This window comes from Coloeus monedula (genome assembly GCF_965178545.1).
Source record: "Coloeus monedula genome assembly, chromosome: 3".
NCBI lineage: Eukaryota > Metazoa > Chordata > Aves > Passeriformes > Corvidae > Coloeus > Coloeus monedula.
In genome coordinates, this window is record NC_138783.1 from 4,033,783 (window position 1) to 4,057,839 (window position 24,057).

A 24,057-nucleotide genomic window follows, 5' to 3' on the forward strand; every position below is an offset into this window, starting at 1 on the left:
TCAGCCCAGGTACAGAAATCAAGTTCTGTTATTAGTGTTCTAAATGGTTCAAAGCAGTTTATTTGCAACATTCCCAGTTAAAAATCCGCCAGTTAAAAGTTTCCCAGTTAAAACCCCTTTTCAAACTTTAAGCCACTTGTACACTACAAGTTATTTTTCCCATGTTCACTGTATACTTTTACAAATGTTTTAAGATGTATTAGATGTATTTTAATATTTTTTTTAAGGGTTTCTACTTTGCACCTTAGACCCAGGACCAACTCCAAAACCCCAGTTTCTAACAGCCAACAGCTATTTTTAGACCCATAGCCCTTATTCTGCAGGCAAGCTCCCTGGCAACCTGAATCTTAATGAGGGCATGTTAGCACCCTTGCTTCAGCTCTTACTACCCCCCTGACAACGACGAGCTATTGGTAGACAGAGATGATCTGTCAAAAGGGAAGCACCAATCACTTGGGACCAAAGGGGTGTGCTGTGGGCGGGCTGTGGGCGGACTGGGGCGGAGCAAAGGCACTATGAAACAACGAGGCACGCTTCAGAGCAAGCGCAGATCACTGCAGATTAGATGTAGTGGGTGCCCGTGCTGGGTGTTAAAGCCTTACTCCTATTAAGGAGCTTTTAATAGTTTTTCCTTGACTTTTGGATTAGCTAAAAGTCAGCCCAGCACTGCAAGTTTTTCCACCAGAGGTCCAGTGCTGTCTAAGCCTGAAGATCTCAAATCCCTGCGCTCCTGGGGCATACCTCCTGAGCCACTAGGATCCCAAATTTTTATATTTTTCTAGTTTTTGTAATTTTTCAATTTTTCTGGTTTTAATAAATTATTTTAATTTTTCTATGAGTTGTCTCATTCCTCAAAATTGTTCAATTTCTCATTTTTTTTTAATTTTCAGGAGAAGCCCTATACTGTCATATGTACTTTGTGTATTCTCTTGCGCTGTCCATAATAGTTTCAAAATGACTTGAGAATAAGGTGGTTTTTTCTGTAGTGGTGGTTGTAAAGAATGAAATCTCAGTGGCTGCTGAGGCTGTCTGCTGTGATCCAACATTTGTTCGTAGCAAAAAGGGAGAGGGAAAGTCCATATGCATCCTTTCCACAAATGACTCTGCTATTTTGCTCAAGAGTTTCTCAGATTGGATGGTGTTACGCAAGCTGCACAGCAACCTTGGATAATAGCATTAAAAGCACTATGCACTGTAATCAGAAAATGAAATTCACTTTGTTGTCTGAGCTTGCTGGCATTAATTATCAAAATACATTCGTTGCAAAGATACCATGTTGACAATGCCATTATTGGAAGCCAGCATAATTTTGTACATAAGGTCAAAAGGTTTCTCTCTTAATGGGATAAGGATTTTCTCTGAAACTTTAATGCTGAATGAATTCCTGTCCATTACGCAAGTGAGTCATACCCTAGATCTGTACATGAGCAATATAGCCAGCAGCCAAAGTCTGCCAGAAATGTTTTCTGCAGTGCATTGACTCCACTGGTTTGTTCAATTGGCAGCTTGATCTGCTGAAATGGAGTACCCAAAGCCACAAGTTTTTGCGTATTTTTAACTATTTGCCCTAAGAATTACGAATTACTATTTTAGAGAATTCCAATCTAATAGAGCTTCCACATGTTTTGAAGTAACTTTCATAGGTTGGTGTTGTCCATTTAATCTTCAACAATGAATCTAAATATGTGTGTTATTTTTTTCTGACAGTTTTTCAGAGTACATTTGTTTTGCATTGCTTTTTGAATGTCATGCCCAAGGTAAGCCCAACTGCTTGAGATGCTTTCATAACTAAAGAGCACAATTTAATTTCAGTAGTTCCTACTCTGCAGTGTATAAACCATGAGTGGAAGGTTTATGTCAGGGTGGCTATGTTAGTGCTAAAGCTGGTAGTGGAGGTGGACACATGGAGAGCTGGGAATGCATTTGTACAATGGGATTTTTTCAGTGTGACTGCTGAGTGTTGTGAACTGAACCATGATACAGATGTGTGTTGATGGGCATCTTTCAGACAGCCATAATGTTCTTTTTGAGACTTTGCTTCTTGGCTGAGACATGAATAACATTCAGAGTTTAAAAGAGTCATTGCTTGTCAGTAAATCCTGAGCTAACTCTTTAATACCCATTAAATCAAAAAATACCTGAACTTTACTAATTGTCTGAGGGTAAGTTTTTAAAATTTAAATTGAGCTTGTTTTCAGAGAAGCAGCAAGCTGGGGACTAGATGGGGGAAGAAGTAGAAGCCTCTCTATATTAGCCTGATAAGACCTGATATATATTTATAAAATTTTCATGTCTTTTGGGTCCTTCCCCCAAATCCCTTCTGTCCCTCCCATTCCTCTGCTGGAATTGCAAATCTAAGTCTTGAAAGTATTTTGCACCATTCTGTCAGTGCTTTGTGCAGGCATAATCTGACATACTTGGGAGAGAACCTTTCTTGTGCATGAAAATAACAGTCCAAATAATAATTTTTTATTTTGAAGTCTATTCTGACAAATAATTGGGTGGTGGGCAATACTTGGTAATAGTTGAATATATTTTTCCTACTTAGAAATGGTGTCAAACTTTTTATACCCCAGCCTGGGGCTCAGTGAGGAATAAGCCCTTCATAGCAAATATGGCTTATCTCTCACAGAATTTCAAGAATAATATTCTATTTTGGTATTTGTGTAGAGTCTCTCTTCACAAAATAGAGAATGGCATAAGGAAGGATATTCTGCCTTTGTCATTGCTCATTGTTTTGCAAAGCAGCAAGAATGGGGCTAAAAAACCACCTTTGGTCAGTTTTTACTACTGCTGTTAAAAATCATAAGTTATTTTCAGCTGCCTAAATCTGCTTTACCTGCTTCCCTAACTGGCAACACTTCAGTTAGTTCAATTGGGTTTATGCATCTCTCTCTGTCTCTGGATCTCTCAGTATTCCCTACCCATTCTATTTTCTTTTAAAAGCATCATTTCAGAGCCAGAGTGTCTGAGAAGAATTCCCAACTGGATTAAAATATCCTTACTTGTTAAATGTATATCCCAATGTGTCTAGTTAGCTCAGAGGAATATTAACAGGGAATTTTTTGCTAATTTGGGGATGTCTTCCTTTTCTGGAGTCAGTGGGGGAAAGTGGCATTGACTGCAAGAGATTCTCAGGTATTTGTGTGTTCTGTATGTTTTTGAATGGGATAACCTCGAATATACCAATCTTCTCTAAATTTATTATGTAAACAATCTGTGAGTCTTTGAGTTGAATCTACTTTTCAAGATTTTTCCACTCAAAATCCTGAAATAGCAGCATCATTCACGTGTTATTCTGGTTTTTTTAGGCATTAATGAATAAATTAGAACCAATAATTTGGCAATGCTAATCAGAAATTGCTCTGATATGAACTGCTGGCTTTTGCTAATGTATTGACACCAGCCACCAAGTTGCAGCTTAGAAGGAGGAGATGCTGCACAGGATTCTGGTAAACAACAATTAAAAGTGGCATGTTCAGTACTCTGTGTTCTCTGAATGTCAGCCCAAGACAACAGTTGTGCTAAATTTAACAAGTATATAATATATACAGGCCATATCAGGACTTCATGGTGGGGTTTTTACATAGGAACAAACAATCATGACAAGGAGCACTCCGCAAACTTAATCATAATGGTTCCGTTCTGTTTGGGCATGATACAGAAATAATTGGATGACTGTTAACTGAAGTTTGACTTTTTAATGATTTACCAAAAATTATCTGAATTACTCAAGGTTAGGAATTAATTGCAAAGAAAAATTCAATTATATATAGCAAATACTAATTATTATAGTAATTTCAGATTTTACTTCAGTTCTAACCAATCAGAGTGTGAAAGTGTATTTCACTAGCCATAAAAAGTTGATTCTTCATAAGGAATACTCTCAGGAAGCCACCACTTCCAAAGTGGGGTAAATATGGTGTAGTTGAAGCAATATTAAGTGTTAAAAATGTAAAACAACAGGCACTGACAGATTCACCTGGTTTATTTTAATTGAGACAAAGAGACTAAGAAGGGAAAATGTAAAATTGAAATCCTCTGACCTTGAGTTGACTGAACAACACTTCCCAAGGATACTAATGCCTGAACACATGGAGTTTTTAATTGAACAAATGCTTCTTTCCATTATTTATCACTTGAATTTGTGGTAATGTTGCCATGTTAGGCTGCCGAAGTAGAAATCCTATCTTTATGTTCTTCAGCCTTTCCATCTGATCCAATTAGAAACTACTCTCATTTTTCAGATACTAACTAATCCCCTCCTCATTTATGTACCTGTAGTGTGGCTTTGTTATTGGGAAACCAAGCAGTTCATGTTACAGTCATGCTTTTGTTACCTCTATGCTGGCATCAAAATGGGACAAGGGGAGAATAAAGTACTTTGGAACTGCAAGTTTCAGAGTTGTAGAGATACAGTAGTGTGTAAGGTTCCTTTTGGGTTTTTCTTCCACATGTTTATTTGCTCAGGAGATCTAATCTTTACCAGGCACTGAAGGCAGCATCTTTAAAGGAAAAGCATAGAAAGGTTTTGACTACAAAAAAAAGGACAAAATGAGATTAAATACAAAATTTTCAGTGGCTAAAACTTTTCTTTTTAAGGGAAAACCTTTCCCCCAGAGTCCTTCCTGCAGCAGAGTTGGGGCTGTTCACTTGTGTTGCAGTAGATCCTTAAGATAGAGGGTGTAAAATTCCAAATTTCTGTTTCCTGCCAACTCCTTTTGGACAGCCAGAGACAGCAATTTGTCAGAGGCTGAATGAGTAAAGGACTAAGAGGATCCACCGACTGTTTAGTCTATGTTGCAGAATAGGGCAATCACAATCATCTCTGCTTTGGTCTGTTATGGAGATAACTTAAATAGCTGTCTTTTAGTTCATTGGTTTTTTTAATAGCATCTGTGACTTACCGGTCAGTTAAAAAAATTAAATAATACTAATTTTTTTCCAAGTAAACAGCCATATGTTTAATGAAATTTATAACAGATTCTCAACTTTGTGACTGCTCTGAAAGGTCTTTACACTTTTTTCTTATGTTTAAGCAATGACAGCTTATTTTACATAATTTGTGACTCTGCAGAGCTTTAGATTTCACCATTTCAATGGTAGTACTCGAAACTTTTGTGATTATTGGTGATATGGTTTTTTTTCACTGAAAAACCTCCTCTTTAGCCTATATCAGGCTGCACAACATCTGTGAACACTCAACATGTATTTTAACTTTCAATTCTCAATATGGATAAAGTCGAATTGTGATTTGTCAATTCCAGATTCAGCTGTTAGGTGGAACTGCTAAATAGATGTTTTTAGTGCAATCCAAGAACAAGGATGGGGAAAAAAATAGAAGTTGTGCATGACAGCAAATCTGTAGGTAAGAGTATAGAAAAGTAATTGGTAATGACCTGTTCAAAGCTTCTGAATGTTTAACCACATATAGCTGCTAGCAGATGGAAAAAGTCTGAGCCTGTATACATTAGAAAAAAAATGTTTGCAGTAGATGAAAACTTAAATTACTCTCTGTTCTGAAGTGACATTGCAGATGCTACTGGCAGCACTTTTATGTTCCTATATCCTGGTTTTAATTTCTAAATGGCAGGTCATGTGCCAAGCTATTTCAGGCTGTGTCTCTCTTTCATTTGTACTTTTTCCACTTGCACGCAGGAAAACATTTTGTCCTTACGGCTTGCAATGAGTGTAAATTAAAAATAGCATTGTTGCTTGGCTGAAATAGGAGGTAAATGAGGGATGGTGAGCTGTGGTATGGATGGGGTATTACTGTCAGAAGGATGAATTTTTAGTGAGTTGCACCAATCCGGAGGGGTGTGACTTGGCTGTATTCAGTAATTTCACCTTTTTTTCAATACTTTTAAGTTGTTTTGATGGCTCTTTCTGGTTTGGGGTTTATTTGTTTTGTTTTCATTTGTTTGGATTTTTTTTTTCATTGTAGCATTTTTGCATTTTCTTTTCAGTGCCTTAAAAATGTGGATATTTAAGTTAGTTACTGACTTCGATTTTTTTTTTTTTTTTTTTTTGGTTGGGGGGGTTCATTTTGGTTTTGGGTTTTTCTGCAACAAAGTGTTAGGAATTAAATAAGCATCCGAGGACACCTGTCTGCAATAACTGCCTGAGTTAACAGCCAGAAAAATCTCAATGCTGTAAAAAGTCACATTGTAGTTCACAGCCAACCCTTTTCACTTAATATACAGCCATCTGCAGATTGTTCAGCTGGATAAATTGTAACACAAAAAGTCTGATTAAACAGCTGGAAGGGGGGTACTGCTACAGAAGTAAGGATTTAAAGAACAAAAAAAACCCTTTACATTTGGTTCTACATAGTAAGGAAATTCCAGTGATAATAAATGAACAAAAGTTGCTTGCATATTCTTGTCATGTCATACTTGCATCATTTGGAGCAAATAAAGACCCTTGCAATAGTCACTGTAACTTGGTTTCCAGAATATTTCACTGTAAAAATTCAAATCAGAGCCTTGATTTTCTAACTGCACCTAAATAAATTATGCATAAATATAAAACTTATTGTTTGCAAACTGAATTAATGTTGGCAATTGCTGTTCTTTGCTCTGATACTGAGGTGTGCATTGAATGGAAACTTGCTTTGGTAGTGGAAGAAGGAAGCCAGCTGAGGTTAAATAGCGAGTTTCAAACTGAAAAACTTCAATATTTTCTGTTTGTACACACAGACATGAAACTTCAGCAACAAAAGCATGCTGATAACCCAAGTGTGTCTTGCCTCAGGTTCTGCGTTAGTGAATATTGCTGGATATTGATCCTACCGGCTATCCTTGATAAACAGTAGACAAAAATTGTCCAAGGGACTGCAAGGATTGATTTTGTTGTTGTGTGTGACTTGGTAACAGAGCTGCGTGATTTGACATTAGCAGCAGCCCACAGTAAATGAGTTATTTGCTCTTGCTCTGCTGAAAGAAGTACACTGCAGTGATGGAAAAATTGTGGTACTAATGGGAACAAGCTGTTTAACTTTTACAGAAAATATAAATACAAGTGCATCTGTACATCTGTTCAACTGTATGGTGACTGAAGTGCATTGTAAAACTGTTGTTCATTATTTTTTAACTTGAAGTTTCTCCTGTGTTGCCGAAACCCAGGAAGACTGACAGGTTGGATGATGTAGTGTGGCAGGAGGGGAAGAAGGAATGCACTGACTCTGTGGTACTTGTGTCCCTCACTGTCATAGGATTTGTCCTCAAAATGTGTCACATCCTAGAGACACTAACAGAACCCGTGCCCCTCCGTTCTTGGGTAATGCAGCTTTTCCTTGCTTGCCACATAATTTTTTTTTCCCCTCTTCTGGGATCCGTAGCTAAAGCTTCAGCTCAAACATTTCACATTAATTTGCCTTGTGAGATGTTCATTGCACTTTGCTCATGATCAACCTTAACTGTTTCAACGTTCAAATATATTGAGTGGGGGTGAGTTTTGTTTGAGTGAAACCCTGGGCCTGCTGTATTTAATGAATGCAAAATTTCAGCATTGCTTGCTTGTGTCTTCCTACAACTGAGGTTTTCCTGCAGCTGGAAGAGATGTGTGTTGGGGTTTTTTTTATGGCTGACTATATCCTCAGCATGTGGGTTTTCCTCAGTGTGCTGAAAATGTACATCTGAATTTGGAAGAGGTCTTGTGTGACCACCAAATGGAGGAGAGTAAAACCATGATGTTTGACTTATAAAGACCTAATAATACCTGTGGAATACAAAATGCCTTGTGCTACTCATGGAGTTTGTTGAAAGTTGTGCAAGAGAAACCCTTTGTGAGGAAGCTGTGACAGACCTTGGCCACCAATTTACAAAGGAACATGACTGTGTGCACAGCACAATTGTGCTTTAAGGATTTCCATAGCCATTTCTTGAAGTAGAATAGCAGTTCTGGCATAATAAGGGCTTAATATATTTGTCTTTGAAAATTCAGTTTCTCCAACTGTTGTTATTCCTGTTGGAGCCCTGAAAAATAAGCATAAGCTAAGAGAAAAAATTTTAGTCCTAATGCTCCATGAAAGTTTACAAGTTCTTAACACTACAGTAGATTGTGGATTTTTTTCAATAATTATTAGAAATATGACTCAAATTGTAATATATGTAAATCTAATTATATAATAATTATATATATTACAGATTATCATATATAATAGCTCAGAAGTTCTCAAAATCTAGGAATTAGATTTTTTTAGAAGATTGTTTTTTGTAGGCTTCTGAGCACAAGCACTTAAATTTATACTTTGAAATAATTGAAACATTTTAGAATATTATTATTTCAATATAGATTATGTCCCCTTTGAGAACTCATAAAGTGGAGATACAAAATCTGAAGATAATCACCAGTACTTCCTCCGAGGCAGGCTATTAATCAGTAACACATTCACAAATAAACTATAAAGCATCTTCTGTAATGAAACTGTTCCCATAGAGGTTTAGCATCGTTTTATTCAGTCAATTAGTCAAGCATTTATGCTGAGAAATATAATTTCAAAAGTGATCAATAAGAGGTTTTCTCTGGCATGGTGTGGCCTAGGAATCACAAGCAGAAGCGAATGCATAGAGTGATTTCTGAGGAGATTTGTCTTGAATACAAAAGAATGTGTGTGTGGGTGTTTAAAAACTTGAACTATGTTTGCTTTTTGCAAGTCTCAGTAATAATGTAAATGAAACAAAATTTTCTTTAGTCAACACACTTTGCTTTTTCTTCCTAAAACTTAAGGTGGAAAATAGCATAAAAAAATTAGTATCAGTTGTCTTAGACAGAAATGTATGTGGACTGTAAGGTCATTCTCTGTCATGGGCAAACTTAGATTTAAAGGGCAGTGGTATTTGAAAGGTTCTCAGAAACCACACCAACCAAGCTTTGTCGTGTGTGAGGCTTTATTTGGGCAAAGCAGTTTGGAGGCTATTCACAAGCTTAAGCTCTTGCTAAATGGGGGAAGAAATGAATGGCAAAGGCAATATTGTTAATGGCGAAATTTGACTGATACCTTTGTGTAAGAGAAAAGGGAGAGGAAGCGAAACTCCCATGAAAGGAGAGGAACCACTTAGAAATTCTTTTCATCCTCAGTAGTTCCAAGAGAAGCCGTGGAGATGGATGGCTTTTGAGCTGTACTGCTGTTTACTTTTGCAGGTCTCTTGGCAGGAAGAGAGGATCAGTAACTGGAGCTCCAAAATGTCAGCTGCTACCTTAGTTTTGGATGCCAAATGCTGAAAAAGAAGCTCTAGATCTGAAGGGCTGAATTAACAGAGATTACTGTCAGACATGTATCAAAACACAGTCCCATAGTGTTCTAGTTCGTGTGCTGAAAGTTCTCTCTTGAAGAGTTTTGTGGGATTTTTTTTGTTTGGATTATCTTCCACCCCCCTTACTTTTACTTCTAGGAGTCCCATCAGATCCCAGGAAAATATTCTGCTGGGAAGAACCTTGAGTTCACAAGAGGTGGCTGACCTGGAGATGGTGACCTGTTGAACAGTCATTTCTGTGAATCTTTCTATGCTGCCAAGTAAATACATCAGCAAGGGAAGGTGATCCTTGGGAAGCAACCTGCTGCACTGAGCTTGTGCTGTTCTGGGCATGTGTCTGCTAACAGCAGAATAAATTATGTAAAACAGGTCTCGTACCTACCAGGGAAACATCTAACACAGTCAAGGACTGCACTTGAAAAGTCTCTCTTTAAAGAAAAGTTGCTTCAAAGGGATACTGATCAAAGCATGAATGAATTCCCAAAGGACATAGAAATGTATGCATAGAGAGATTATACTCCAAATGCTAACAATGAATGTTTAGTTATTTGGTATCTGGCTATTATATAATAATAGTTATGTATGTGAAATGTCTTAATTTTGCTGTGACAGCTTGACTGTATTCCCAGATGTTAAATATTTCAAAGCTTATCTTACATATATTCATAAACAAGATGAAAGTGTTAATTCTAATTAAAATGATGCACAGATCTTTAGCAGCCCTAATAAAGTCCCTGTGGAACAGTGAATTTAACAGCAGTCTATCTTTTATGCAGAGTCAAAATGTAGATTTCAACTTTACTGTAAGCCAGTCTTCAAGGAGAAACTGAGCAGTCAAGATAGAAGAATTGAAAAATCATATTAAAGAGTTATTTCAGTATGTGCAGAATTTTACATACCAGTATCTGTGTGTATTGGCAGCTTAGAAAGAAATTGGGGGGGGGGGGGGGGGGGAGGAAGTGGGGGGAGTAAAGGTAACAACCCTTCCCAAATTTAGCAAGTATTCCACTGAAGTACGTATTTCACTTGGTGACTATTTATAGGTCATGCTTGTAGTAATATTCCTCATCATATTTGCCTGTTACAATTTTTTCCTGCAATTAATTTTAATCAATATTTGAGAAACCACGGGTTATTTAATGTAATTTTATACTTACACATGTGTATGTTCAAGATGCCTTCATAAGGATAGCAAGAACTTGAATGTGGAATCATTGGGAGGTGAGAGAGTGAAATAAAAGATATAGAAGTACTTTTTATTTCAGGGCAGACTAAATTTTCCACCATGGTTAGCAAAAAAAATAAAAGAAGCTAAAAAGTCAGGAGATGGTAAAGACACTGGGGAGAGTTCAAGGGGAATGCCTGGAGACAGGGTTGGTTTGTAGCATTTAGGATACCAGGAAAGGCAAATCCCAGATTATGAGGGGAAATGTACATTTTTCTTTTCAGCATCTGAATAGGCATTCTTTAACATGCAGTAAATTAATAATATATTTTATGACTTCTGTGTGTATTTCTTTGTAAACTAGGAATTATAGCCATTTTGCCTATTTATCTCAGTTGTTGAGTATTACATCCCCAGTTACTGCATTTAGCAGGTGATGTTAAACCATGTTAGCAAGCGAAATGCTGTGAATGAACTTCATTTTGAAAAAATTCATTTTCAATTTTTAATAAAGACCTGAATTCTCTTCAAAAGAGAAGTCTGGAGGAAAATTTAGATTGATTAGAAATTTTTTTTGCCTTCTATATTCTTTTCTTATGAAACATTAAGTAAACTGATGGTGCAAAGTATAAAAAAAAAATAAAATTATAGATTCTTAGTGCAGTATAGAAAATTAAGAACTCCCTTTTAAATGGTCTTTGGATAGGTTGTTTTTTTTTTTTTTGTCTTCCCTGCAAACGTGCAAAATGTTTAACTTTTGTCAGAAAATCAGATTCTAATCACCGGGGATTAGTATTTGGGGTTTGAGGCATTCATGTTTGTTTTGGTTTGGTTTTTTTTTTAAGTATTTCACATATATGTTTTTGGGTTGTGTGGGCTACATCTTTTTTTTTAATTTGATCGGGTGACTAAAATTTTGATATCAAATTTCATGTTTGAAACTTTCTAGTAATTGACGAAAATCCAAATATTTAGTGAAAAGTCCCCAAATAAACTACAAGGTTGAACTGAAAAACAGCTAAACAATTATAGCAGAAGAGGATGAAGTCTGTATATATCATTACTATCCCAGAGGAAATGGCCACTACATTGACAAGATCCCATTAAAGAGGTTTTTCAGTGCTTTGCACTGGTAGATGGCTCTGGATGGCTCCAGATGGTAAAGACACTGGTTAGTCTGTGGGAGGCTGGCTGTGCTGCTCCTGCTGAGCTTCCTTAGATTTTCCCTTTGGTCAATGGCTCAGATTAGCTGAAATAGAAGTAATTTTCACCCTTCTTTTCTATGCAACTGATGTTTTATTCACTGCTGTGTCCCAACCTGTTCATAGCCACCACCAAACTTTGCAATCATGTCTGGTCAACTGGCATCACCAGTTTTAGAATTAAAAATGCAAGAAGAGGCAAGAAATAATTATTAATTGGGATTAATCTGATAGCAGGATGAGGTGGTACAGGGCCATATGGAACAAACCAGGCATTTCTCTCAAGTTAGATGTGAAGTAGACTGACAGATAATTACTGAACTATTCTTCTGGTCTGTGGACTTTTAAGGGGTTATTTAGAGCTTTCAGTGCCAAATGCTGATTTGTGCTCATGGAAATACTACGCACTGTTAGGCCATTTAATCATTAGCAGCTCTGGGTTCTGATCCTGATGAGACTTCTAAAATTAATTTGGAGATGGGGTGATGGTGCAGTTTGGGGGTAGTGAGTGAAAAGTTTGTAGTTTCCAAAGGAAAATAGTGGCTAATTTCCATTAAGGTCATGCAAATCAGAATCAAGTGGTTGACTAAGTAATTATTAATACATGTGTGCAAACATAATCAGGAAAAAAAAAATCTAGTCATCAACTTTATAGCTCTGTAATCCTCCACTACTGTGATTTAATACTTGTTCAACACTTCTCCATAGAGTTTGTTGGGTGCTTTGGTTTAGGGTTTTGGTTTGTTTTTTAAGTAAAAATGTGCAATGTATAAAGCAAAGTTGCCAGAAAAATCTACTGTAAGAGTTCAGGCTGTTTTATGCTGGGGACCTGATGCATGCAGATGGATTACTGTTTTTAAACTTAGAAATAACTTCATGATGTGTTTAGATCTAAAAATGCCATAACATAAACTCCTGTGAATAGAGAAACCTTGCTTAAACTGAACTCTTCCTCTCAGGGAGGAGGTGGCACTAAATGAGAATAAATTTTACAACAACCCACTCGTGCTCCAGGTATCTGTTGCAAAAGAAGTGATGACCATATAAATGTAAAAATCTGCAAGTAATTTTGAGATTGCTCTCTGTTTTGTTGTTTTAAAAATACAGGTCATGCTACTCACTGTAGCCTATGGAGAGAAGTAATCTTTTTTTAAAAAATGTAAATGTAAAAATGCATGCAAGCTGCCTATGAATAAAATGATATGATTTCATAAAATACATTGCCTAGTCTAATGATCCCAAACTAACCACATCATTTTAAAAGGCAGCCTTGAGATTGCTCTTATTCCCATGAGTGCTAAATTGGAATAAATTTATGTGTGACAGGATTGTAAGGGAAAAAGATCCACTGATGAAATACACTTTGATATCTCGCCACTCTTGTACCAGTGCCTAAGTTCTTTAATCAACATACCTTTTAATCATTTACCAGTGTTTTTGCCAGTGCTGCAGTGTGTAAGCAAGGTCTGCAAGCACTTCAGTCCCTGAAGGTTTTGCTGGTGCATTCCATCAGACAAGAGCAGGCGGCATCTCTGGTCCTGAAATCCACATAGCAGAGATTCCTAATTGTGGTGCTGACTCTTTTGCATGTATGTAGGAACGATTGCTTTGTAAACGTCTTTTGGGGTTTTTTTGTGTTTCTGCAATTTTGTGATTCGAGGGAAGTATTTTATCCACAGTGGAAAAGCTTTAATTTCAAAATTCTCTGATTTTCAAAGGGGTTTTTGGTTGTTGTTGTTTGTGGGTGGTGGTTGGTTTGTTTTGGTTTATATTTTTTTCCCCCTGGAGTAGTATCCAGTCTTCTTAGCAACAAAGGTAATATAATTTATAAGGAATAACAAGCAATGCTGGAATCTTCTGGGCAGTAATATTTACAGTTAGGTGGAAAAAGAATTGTATAATAAAAGATTTTACTTCAAGAGAAACCTGTAAAACTTATCTTCTTTTCTGATTTATGGACTTTGCTACGCTTTAAGAATAAATTAGGTGAACCTGAAAGAACTGAAGGCTCAGTGGCTATAAAACAACCAATTGATTTTTGACTAAATCTCTGTCTTCAGTAATTTTTACAGTTGCCTGCTCCCAAAAAAGCCCACAGTGTAGCTACTACAGAAGCAATTTAAAACTAAGTGGTATTTGATTGGCTCTTCATACCTACACCTTGTCCCTCTTTACCTAAGTGTTAATAGTATCAGCAGAGCAATTTAACCTGAAAATCAAGGACAAGGGCACAATGAAACTCTTCTGTTAATTTAGAAGAGAGTGGTAGTAACAGTAAAGATACTCAAGTAGGGTTTATTTTTTTGCTTTAACTTTCAGAACATCAGCACTTTTACTTTTCCACATAAATTCTCCTGGGTTTCTCTGTAGCTGCTTTGTTCTCCCTTCCTGAAGGGAGTGAGACTGTGCTTTCTTGTTGGCTTTTGTGGGGTTTATTTTTTCGTTTAAGGGTTTATAGTTTTGTTTTTCAAGAGGACTACAGCGGAGACTTAAAACATGGGCGTTCTGAGGAACAGTCAGATGGTTACAATGGCTGTCATTCCTGAGAAAAGTCCATGATAAAACTGTTGAAATAATAATACGTAGCTCCTTTTCTCAAAAAGGACTTTGTGCCTGAGAGAAATGCATTATCTCAATTCTACTGTGAGCAATTAGCTGTGGCAGGTATCTTCAAAAAGGGATAAGTTGAAAGAAACCTTCAAGTATTTTTCTTCATTAGACTTTGGTGCTAGTGACAGTGGGAAAATGCTGTGAATTCTTTAAAATATTTTTAAAATCAATAGACTTTGCAGTTTGAATATATTGAGTATACAGAAGGTCACTGGTATTGTTTTGGGCTTTACCATCTTAGCAATCTTGCTTAATACCCTGTTAAAATAATCAGCTTAAAAATATTACTTGCTACATTTCTTGAAGTAGTTTTTATTTGGTCTGAAATGTTACTACACTGCTGTACTCTGACCTTCTTGGAGCATTCATTCTGTATCCAAATTGTGCTGTAGCAGGATGGAAAGGGGGCAAAACTGGTTTTTTACACGTGGAAAACAGGTTGTGAGTGCATTTGAAAACTGTTTTGACTTCACTGTAGAATTACAGCAAGCACTTTGCTATTTGTGAGACTTAAAAATAGAAACAAATGAGTGAATGTATTTTATTTATTATCAGAATCCCTGAGATACTTGCGTCTTTACATTTAAATATTGTCAGGACATTACGTTTCAAAACATAATAATTCCCTTGGGAGAGTGTTGTGGCAGAACTTGCTGTCATCAGTGTTCATAATGCATTTGCCAAGGAGTGTTTATCTCTCTCTTCTCCCTCAGGTTGTGATGCTTCTCTTCTGAGGGGATGTCTTCTGGTCAGTGAATTTCTCATTCTATCAGAAAAACCATTTGCATATCAAAGGCCTGATAGGAGTAAACACACTTTATACTTCCATCTGTCATTCTCTTCCCATTGAGACACCAAATAAGAACAGTGTGGGAAGCAAGAGGTTTCTTTTTTTGGTTTTTAATTTTATACCATTTTGCTTTGAAATATGAGGGATGCCTAGATACAGTTTTCAGTAGCTGTGTTTCTTTCTTATTAGGGTCTTTTGACTGAAGCTACCCTAAAAATAAAATTAGTACTCTTTGAAGAAGTGACACTTCTAAGACAAAAAAAAGAAAGTCTTTGTTCTTAATTTCTTAACTCTGTGTTTTCTAATATTTAAAAAGGAACAAAAGAAATAATTTCATAACATCTTTGGTCTTTGCCTTGTAATAGAACTTGAACCCTGCACATCTTTATCTTCTTACAAATTAAATATTCTTAATATTTTTTTCTAAAGCAGTCATAATTCCTTGGCATATATGGGAGATGAGATCAAATTTTGTTTTCATTTCTCACTTCTCCTGCACTGGTTCCCAAGAGAAATTTTTCTTTGTAATTTCAAGGAATGAACTTATCTTAAACCAGGATTAGGGCTGTGTTAGAGGTTACCAGCAGTAATCAAAGTGCCATTATTCTGAGTGTGTGCATTCAAGTTAATTTTGAAACCTGAATTCATTCATTTAGGGCGAGTTTAGGTGAGCATCCAGCTCACATCTCTGCTCAGCCCAAGCAAGTCTGGGTGCTAGCAGGGTGTTGCTGGTGTGAGCAGCAGCTACACTACGATCCCAAGGGGACAATAGTTCCTCTACTTATTAACCCCTTCTGGCATGATCTCCACAGCCTCAGCAGGGAAAACACTACTGGGACTCTATCTCCCATGCCAGTGTGTGTTTCCATCAGAGCAACAGATCTCCCCCTTCAGCTTGCATCATGGAATTTTCAGGATGAAAAATCCAAATTCAGTGCTGAGTTTTCTGGTCTCTTTTCCCCTTTCATTATTTCTGCAGCTCTGCTGTTCATCACTTGACAGGAGTTCATTGTGTGAGACCAAAGAGAAGATCATCTGAAGTTTCTTTTTATAGTAGCTTGAAACCAAACCTGGATTTGCTGCCAAAGAGTCATATTATCTTTGATGGAGAGGATGAGTTCACAAACTCTTTGGAGCATGGATCTCATATTTTCACTTAAACTTGTACCTTACTGAGCCCAGTAGGGTCACAACCTCAGCTGGGTTCTTTGAGCAGTATTTTAAAGCTATAAACTTCTAAGGCATTTGCTTGGCAGTTCAGAATGCTGGATGCAGCCAAAGGCCTCACTCTTTGTTGTCCTTAGAAGTCATCTTTTTGACAGAGGTTAGTGTAGAAGAAAAATATTCAGCTAAATGTCATCAATCAACTCTTGTATCCAGGCTACCAAAAAAAAAATTTAAAAAAAAGCTGCTGTGAAAGACCTCTAAATGAAGCTGGAGGTTTTCCTTTTCCCCTCAGTAAAAATTTCGCAGGATAAATTAATCTGGCAAGAACCACCGTGCAAATGCGTGGGCTCAGTCGGTGAACAGGTGTAGCTACTGAACTAAATTATCTTCTGTCATGTGGAGATGCAATACAGCAAACTTTATTTTAAGTGCTAGGACAAATATGCCAAAAATAAGCCTCTAATATGACAGAATGCACACAAGGAGAGTATCTTTGAACATTTTACTGGTTTCCTTCAACATTTTGCTTATGCTTCTCATTCCCCATCAACAGCAGTACAGAAATTATTAGAAGAGTATTGCAATATTTGGTATTTCTTTTCCCAAACTTTGGTTTGTAGAGCTTTTCTTCTGCTGGACCTGTTTGTAGTAGGAGTTTGAAATAGAGGGCTTTATAAGGGGATTGTTGTTAAAAAAGGAAATGCCTGTGTTTCCTAAAGAAAGAAACTTGTTTCATAACTGGACTTTTCGGTCTTGGATACTATAACTCGAAATTGGTCCTCTGCATTGCTGGAAGGGCACACAAGTGACCCAGTATGAAGATAGCTTCATATAAATTGCTTCGTAAATTAGGACAGTGATGTAAAGTGGCATCCAGTTATTACAACGCCACTTGAAAAACTGAGTTATTATTCAAGTTGAGCTAAAAAAACAAGAGAATTTGACAAGACCCTGAAATTTTTTATCATGACCAACAAGTCCAGTAGACTATTCATAGAAGAGACAGAAATCTTGGCAAGCTCTTCAAGGCTGTTGTCCCTTTCAGTGATAACTTGCTATGTTGCTTTTCTTTCACTAAGCTGGTTGCTTTCCATTTTAAAAGCCACAAATGATGATCATTGAGAAAGCAGAAACAAATATTACTTTCTAATTAATGCCACTGAAAACCACGTTAATGCTTGCACCGTGTTTTTAATTTGTAGTGGTCTTAATTTTTGTTCCAAACAGATTTAAGATAAAAAATCCTCTGTTGTTAGGAAGATCTTGCCTGTGAGTTCATGGTTAAAAAGCCACACACATGTCATTGGCATTTCTCAGGAGTACATATCTGGCAGTTGGATTAGATGATTATTGTAGTTCCCATCAGTTCTAATTAGCAATATTAGAGTCGGTCATCCAGCTAAGCATCTATTTTTAGTTTTGAACTGGATATTTGAAGAGAGTAATGGCAGGATTATGCCTGTTAATGTAAAAAAACAACAAAACCCACCACACACAAAAACCCCAAGAAAGAAAGTAACTCTTGAGTATTTGTGGTTTTCTACCTTAAAAGAAACTTAAGCACATAATAAAACTCCTTCCCATTTTGTTTATTAGTATTTACAAATTTGGAAGGGGAAATGACGCTTTGAAAAGCCTAAATATATAGGTACAGATGTTTCTAGTCTTTTTTTGGTCTGATGAAATAAATGAGCATATCAGTCTCCCAATACATTCTTTTTCCTTTTATTTTTTTCTTCTTATTAAAGCATTTTAGCATTTTGGAAGGTCTGGATTAGTTTAGAAATCACCCTTTGCTATTACTTTCTCATAAACTTTGAGTACATTCAGGTAATGAAGAGGGGCTGTAAAGAAATAATGCAAATCAGGACAGAAATAACCTTTACTGGGCCTTCGTTCTGTGTTTTGCTGCAGGTGGCAGCAGAGCCAAGAAACATTATGCAAACAGAGACACATTGTCTGAACAACTTCAGAGCTGTGAAAAACATAACAAATTCTGGTAAAATTTAATGGCACATAAATAGCTTCCAACATGATTAGTAAATTTAAAATGCTATGCTGAGCCAGAGGAATGAGGCAGGTTGTTTGTACATTTGCTAAACTTTTATCAAATACCTTATTGGTAATAGAAAAATCAAAATCAATTTTTTTTCTCAATTTCACATGGATTAGATTAAAATGCAGTCAGTGTTGCTACTTTTAAGTTGTAAGGTAAGATTTTCCACAAATCTTTCTGTACATCCCTCCATATATCAGCAGGGATAGTCCACAGAGTCTCTGGCAAGACTGGAATCTTAATTAAAGGAGTTCCATGTTTTACATTAAAAAGTCTTTAGCAGTCTTAGCCCCTCCAAAGACATAGAAATGATATTGTAGCAATAAGATTTGCCTGGATTATTCAAACAGTGAAACAGTTCAAACTGATCTTATCCATTGTGGCTGAACTTATCTTAACATAAATTGATAGCCTGGAGGTTAATGAGGGAAGATCATAAAATAGCTCCAGGAATCTTGGGCTTTACAAGGTCAGCAGTGTTGTGGAACTGAGTTAGACAAGAAGGAACCTAAGCTGCCTTAAGCTGCCTGCATTTGTTTGGCCAATTGCAGTGTCAAGAGTGAAAAGTTTTTTTTACTGAAAGTACATCTATTACAGTATTGATTCAGCCAGCAGCTGAAGGGGAAAAAGGATTGAAAATTTCATATTTAGCAGGAGGTTTCTTTGAGAAGGTATTCAGATCATACAAACTGATCACTGCTGGAGGAATGATGGCTTGTGTTAGCAGGGTTGAGTAATTGTAACAAAAGTGAGAAGCCAGATGCTTTGTGTTCGTTAGGAAAAAAAACCAAGCAGTGATATTCTTTAGAGTGTATCTGCAAGCCTCTGCATCATCAATACTAGGAAAATAGGTTATAAAGTAATACCCTCGCCATGCTTTGTCACTGTGTTATTTAAATTAGCCAAATGCTCTAAATGGTAGAACAGAAACCTGTGTGCTGTTTAAAAGCTGCCACAAGAACTTCCCCAAAGATGCACTTATAGCCTATTTTGGCTCCCACAAGTGATTGCAGAGTCAATGAGTTGTCATTGGACAGTGCAGCGTCTACAGACTTAGCTGAGAATTGGCTTTTTAAAATCATTTGTGCAGGCTTGATGGAAGGTGAGGGAGCTTCTCAGTAGGAATAATGAAATTATTCTGCAGATACTTATGAAGCAGGAAAGCACAAAAATGCCCAGCTGGAAAGGGTGGTAATGAGGGTTGGTGTTTGAAGCCAGCTAGAAAGAGTGGAACTGGTAGAATGCTGAGAAGTGAGCTTAGGTAGACCACAAGCAGCTCTCAGATGCTTTTATTTAACAGTATAAAGGGGGAAGAAGGATAAAAAATTAGATGCAAGAACATGCAGAGGTGATCTTTGCAAGAATATTCTGAACAGGGATGAACTGAGAAAAATGTGTTGGGAAGGCAAGAGAAGAGGGAGTTACAGTAATTCAGTCTTAATAAACGAACTTGAATGTCTTGGGAATGTAATAAAGAACCACAGACAACATCTGTCTCCATGGAGGAGAAAGCAGCATTCTGATCGGAGTCTGCATTTAATCTACTGCACAAGTGGCTAAGAACAATATTTACAAAGTTTCACTTAAATTAAGTTGATCAAAGTCCATCTGGAAAACAGCACTTAATGGCCTGGTGTGTTTATCAATAGGTGCTTCCTTGGATCATCCAAAAAATGAGGACTGTTTATTCTTAATCATTAGTAGAAAATTAGTAGAATTAAGTAGCAATAGAACACTATGAATATATTAAACATTTAATGTAAGAGCAGGAGTTTCTAGAAATAGGGACTTCCAACCTTAGACACATTGTGTATAATTGAAATAGTAGATTTAAATTTTTTTGAATATGACTCCAAAGAAAGATGAATTTTTGTGCTTTGCTGGTTTGTACTCCTTTACCTTACTATTTATTTTATAACATATGATAGAAACTCATGATAATATATCAGTATTTAATATTTTCCCTTATTTAGACACATATTTAAGGATATTTTGAGGATATTTTGACCCTCTTAAGGTATATTTAAAATTCATTTCCCATACACAGCTAGATAAACACACATTTACTCTCTCCAACATACTGAGGCTATTATTTTTTTTTTTTCTGAGATTATTTTGTGTGATGCAGCACTGAATTCCTTCACAGATGGGCTGTTCTTGTTCTTCCAGTATCTGAGGATAATTATCACAGCAATTAGATAAAGAGATTGGGTTCCATTTCACATGGGATACTGGGTGATTTAGATTGATCGCGTAAGAACTGACATGATTTTGAGTCTGAGGCTTGTGTTTTGGGGGCCTTTTTTACATAATTATATTTTCAAGTATTTGTGAAACCAATGCCAAAGCATTCTTACTGTTTAATGCTCTCAGAACATATGCTTGTAGTCTCTGGTGCTTTCCAAATAACTCCAGCATTGTCAGTTTGTCTTAAGCCCAGACTGTTCATTTTGACAAATGTCTGGTAAATTTAGAGGCTATTAAGCATTGTTGTAGTGCCAGTTATTTTTCAACTGAACTTGTCACTTCTTGTGCAGATAAAACTTCCTTTTGCATTCATACTGCTGTGAAGAAACATAAAAAGGAAGTTTTTTCAATTATTTTACTAGAAGTTATTGCAGTATAGAATACTGCATTTAACATATGTGTTTATTATTTTTTGTTAGGATTTTGAATATCTTTACCTAGGAGGATTAATTTCCTTCCAAAACATTATTTTTTTATCTCTTCTGCAGACTGAGGTAGAGCTGTTGTTCCACACAAATGTGATTTGGATAGAGAGAACAATGAATATTACTTCAGAATAAAGATGTAACAGCAAGAAAACATTATTTCCTAGTTTTGCTGTATAACACTTGGCCTTTTACTTGAGATTGTGTTTTTCCAGGAATAAGCTGCACACTTTCAGGGATCTTAATTTGATATGTCGTCTGCTTCTGTCTGCATCTCCAAAAATGTCTTGTTATTTGATGAATTTAAATCTCAGTATGAGAGCTGTTCCTGGAATGCTCCATTCTGTGGTAGAGTTTCCTTTTTTGACCTAAGGCATTAATTTTTGATCTTGCCTGTGTGCAGCAGTGACTGTGCTGCAGTGACATTCATCCCCTGTATTCTGAGGCTGGGTAACCCTGCTGTGATGTTTTATGGGTGTTCAGTCTGTGTCCTGCTGAAATGAAATGAGTGAAGCATTTGCTCTCACATCACCAGTGATGATTCTGGCACCTAACAAGGCACACATTCTTTTAACACAAGATTTCTGTGTGCTGTCCTTTGTTTTTCTCAGGACAGGCTGTAACTACAGGAACTTAATCCCTTGAGGGAACATTGGCGAACCACATGAGAGTTTGCAGGGCATTATTTACCTCTAGCTAGAAGTGAGGCTATTGACTGTAGACAATTTTAGTTCCCAGCATTTCTTTTATAACGAGAAATCATAAGTTTTGTTGGGGTTTTTAAAAGAAGAGTGTGTGAGGAGCGTGACGACCGATGCCATGCATAAATAACCCTAAGCCACAGAGGTATCTTAGTATTTTGTACTGTTACCAATCATCAGGTACCTCAGCACCCCCCCATTTAAAATCATTACACAGAGACATTCCTGATGATTTTCATGGAAATGGAATAAGGCTGCTTGTTTTGGAAAGCTTTGATTTTCAGTGCAATCTTCACCAGAATCACTTGTTGCCAGTCAAGTGTGAAGGAGAGAGCAGGTCACACATAGCCTTCCCTTGGGTTTAGGACTATATTTGCAATCATTGCTCCTCTTGAGGGTTACTCAAATTACTGTGTTATTGATACCAATTCAAAGGATTTGGAGCATATAAATGCTGGCACCAAGCTGCTGGAACCTCTTCCATTTTTTCCACTATCGAAGTTAATCCAGTGCATCATCCAAAGGAAGCATTTCCAGTATCCCCAAAGGAAGGCACAGTTGCTGCTCCACTTTGTGTTCCTTCAGTGCAGCCTGGAAAAGTTTCAACTGAGTCTGCCAGAAGTCTTGTCTTCTTCTCAGGTCCATTAATGCAGTCTGTAACCTGACTGTAAGTATGTAAGTCTGAAAGCAGTGTCCTGGGTATTTACTTCTATGCATGAAAAATAAGAGTAGGGTTTATCTTGCCTTTATGATTGAACTGTCTCAAGTGGTTTGATTGCAAAGCCTCACTAACCATGAATCTGCACAATATAGAAAGAGTTTGTTTGGTGTTTGTATAAACCTGTAAACTTACTTGCTTGCCTTGTTTTTTCACATTGTTCTCTTCTAAGCAAGCACTTGAGATCCAAAGCAAAACAGAAAATCAAAGCAGAAATGTCCTTAAGTGTCATGAACTAAATTATTTAAAGGACCCTCAGTGTCCCCAGAAAACCTGTACACTCAGATCTTGACTGAAGGTGTTTGCTCTCAAAATGTCTGACATCATCAAATCCTTTAGTACTGCAAAGCTTTTAACTGACACTTCCTGCAGAACTGCATCCCACATACCTTGTACTTAAAGCCCCGCAGAAACATTGAGATTACCTTGACCAAAGGTTATCTTTTTGCACCTAGTGTGAAGAAGGGGAGCTACATAGATATAGCCAGCCCCAAGCCTAAGAATGTCTGAGTGTTGCCGTTTTGAACTAGTTTATGGGAGAGATCACCAGGAAAAGGGAATACAGAGGAAAGGAAAGGGACTCTGGGGTTATAGACCTCATTGTCAGTGTGCTGTGACTCATGCTCTTCCAACTTCTGCACGGTTGGATGCACAGTATTTCCATGTTTTCCGTGTGATAACCTGACTCAGAACTCACCCCAGTGCAGAATAAGATGTTAGAAGTGCATTTAGGGGTTTCTTCTAAAACCATCAACCATCTGACAAACGGAGCTTGCTGCAAAGTACCAGCTGGAATGGTACTAATATTTCAAGCTGAGCACAAAATCTATAACTAATTTGAACCTTAATTTGAGTAGCATTTTTGAAAAATAGTCATCTATAGATGCATTAGTTAAAGCATCATGTGGAACATCCTGACCAGTGCATAATTTGACATATAAAAGTCAATATAGTGAAGTCAAAGAGTAAACTCTAATGAGGTACTTAGTGATTTGAATTCCTAGGATCAGAGGGGCTTGACGGGATATTCTTGATATTGGAATCTTGTACTTCCTGCAGTTTTCTTCTTTGCTAACTTTGGAAATTATATTATCACTTATCAATTCTAATTTATTTTAACCAATTTGCAGTAACCCAGATACACACAGTTCTTTCTGCTGGGCTGTCACTGGAGTGAGAATAATTTAATCTTAATTGTATTTGTTGGATCCTGCAATGATAATATCGTAATTTTTTCACTTTATTGTAGAAGGAGGCAATTCTTTACCATGAAGAAAGGAAAGTGCAATTGAATTAACTGCTGATGAGCATCTTGAAAGTGTTTTGTTTTTCATTGCTGTTACACTTTCCAGCATTGCCATCTGTATTCCACTAGGCTAAATGAGAGATGTTGAGGATTAAAATAGGAGAAACTATAAATAAAACTTGTGCTAACCAGACACACTCAGATTTCAGATATGCTGTGCTCTTTTGATTCTGTTTTAACTTTTATACAGAGCTGAGAAGATATATTTATATAATTTTGCTGTTGACCTTCCCTTATCCACCTGCCTTCCTAACTCTTTAACTGCTAAACCAGTCATGTACATTGCACTGGGTTTCAATCTTGAAACAGCTTTACTTGTAAAAATTTTATCAGCTGACATGGCTTTTGTTCCTAAACTGCCAGTATTATATGAAAAAACATAAAATGCAAGGTTTGGCTGGCATTGACTGTCT

The 24,057-nt window shown here is 36.8% G+C and overlaps 1 protein-coding gene across 1 annotated transcript in view; it reads left to right on the forward strand.

Moving 5' to 3' along the window:
* EPHA6 (EPH receptor A6) overlaps positions 1-24,057 on the forward strand; it is a gene marked incomplete at its 3' end in the record, with an annotated part of 381,057 nt that overhangs the window by 89,529 nt on the left and 267,471 nt on the right. The gene's annotated exons all lie outside the window — the stretch shown is intronic.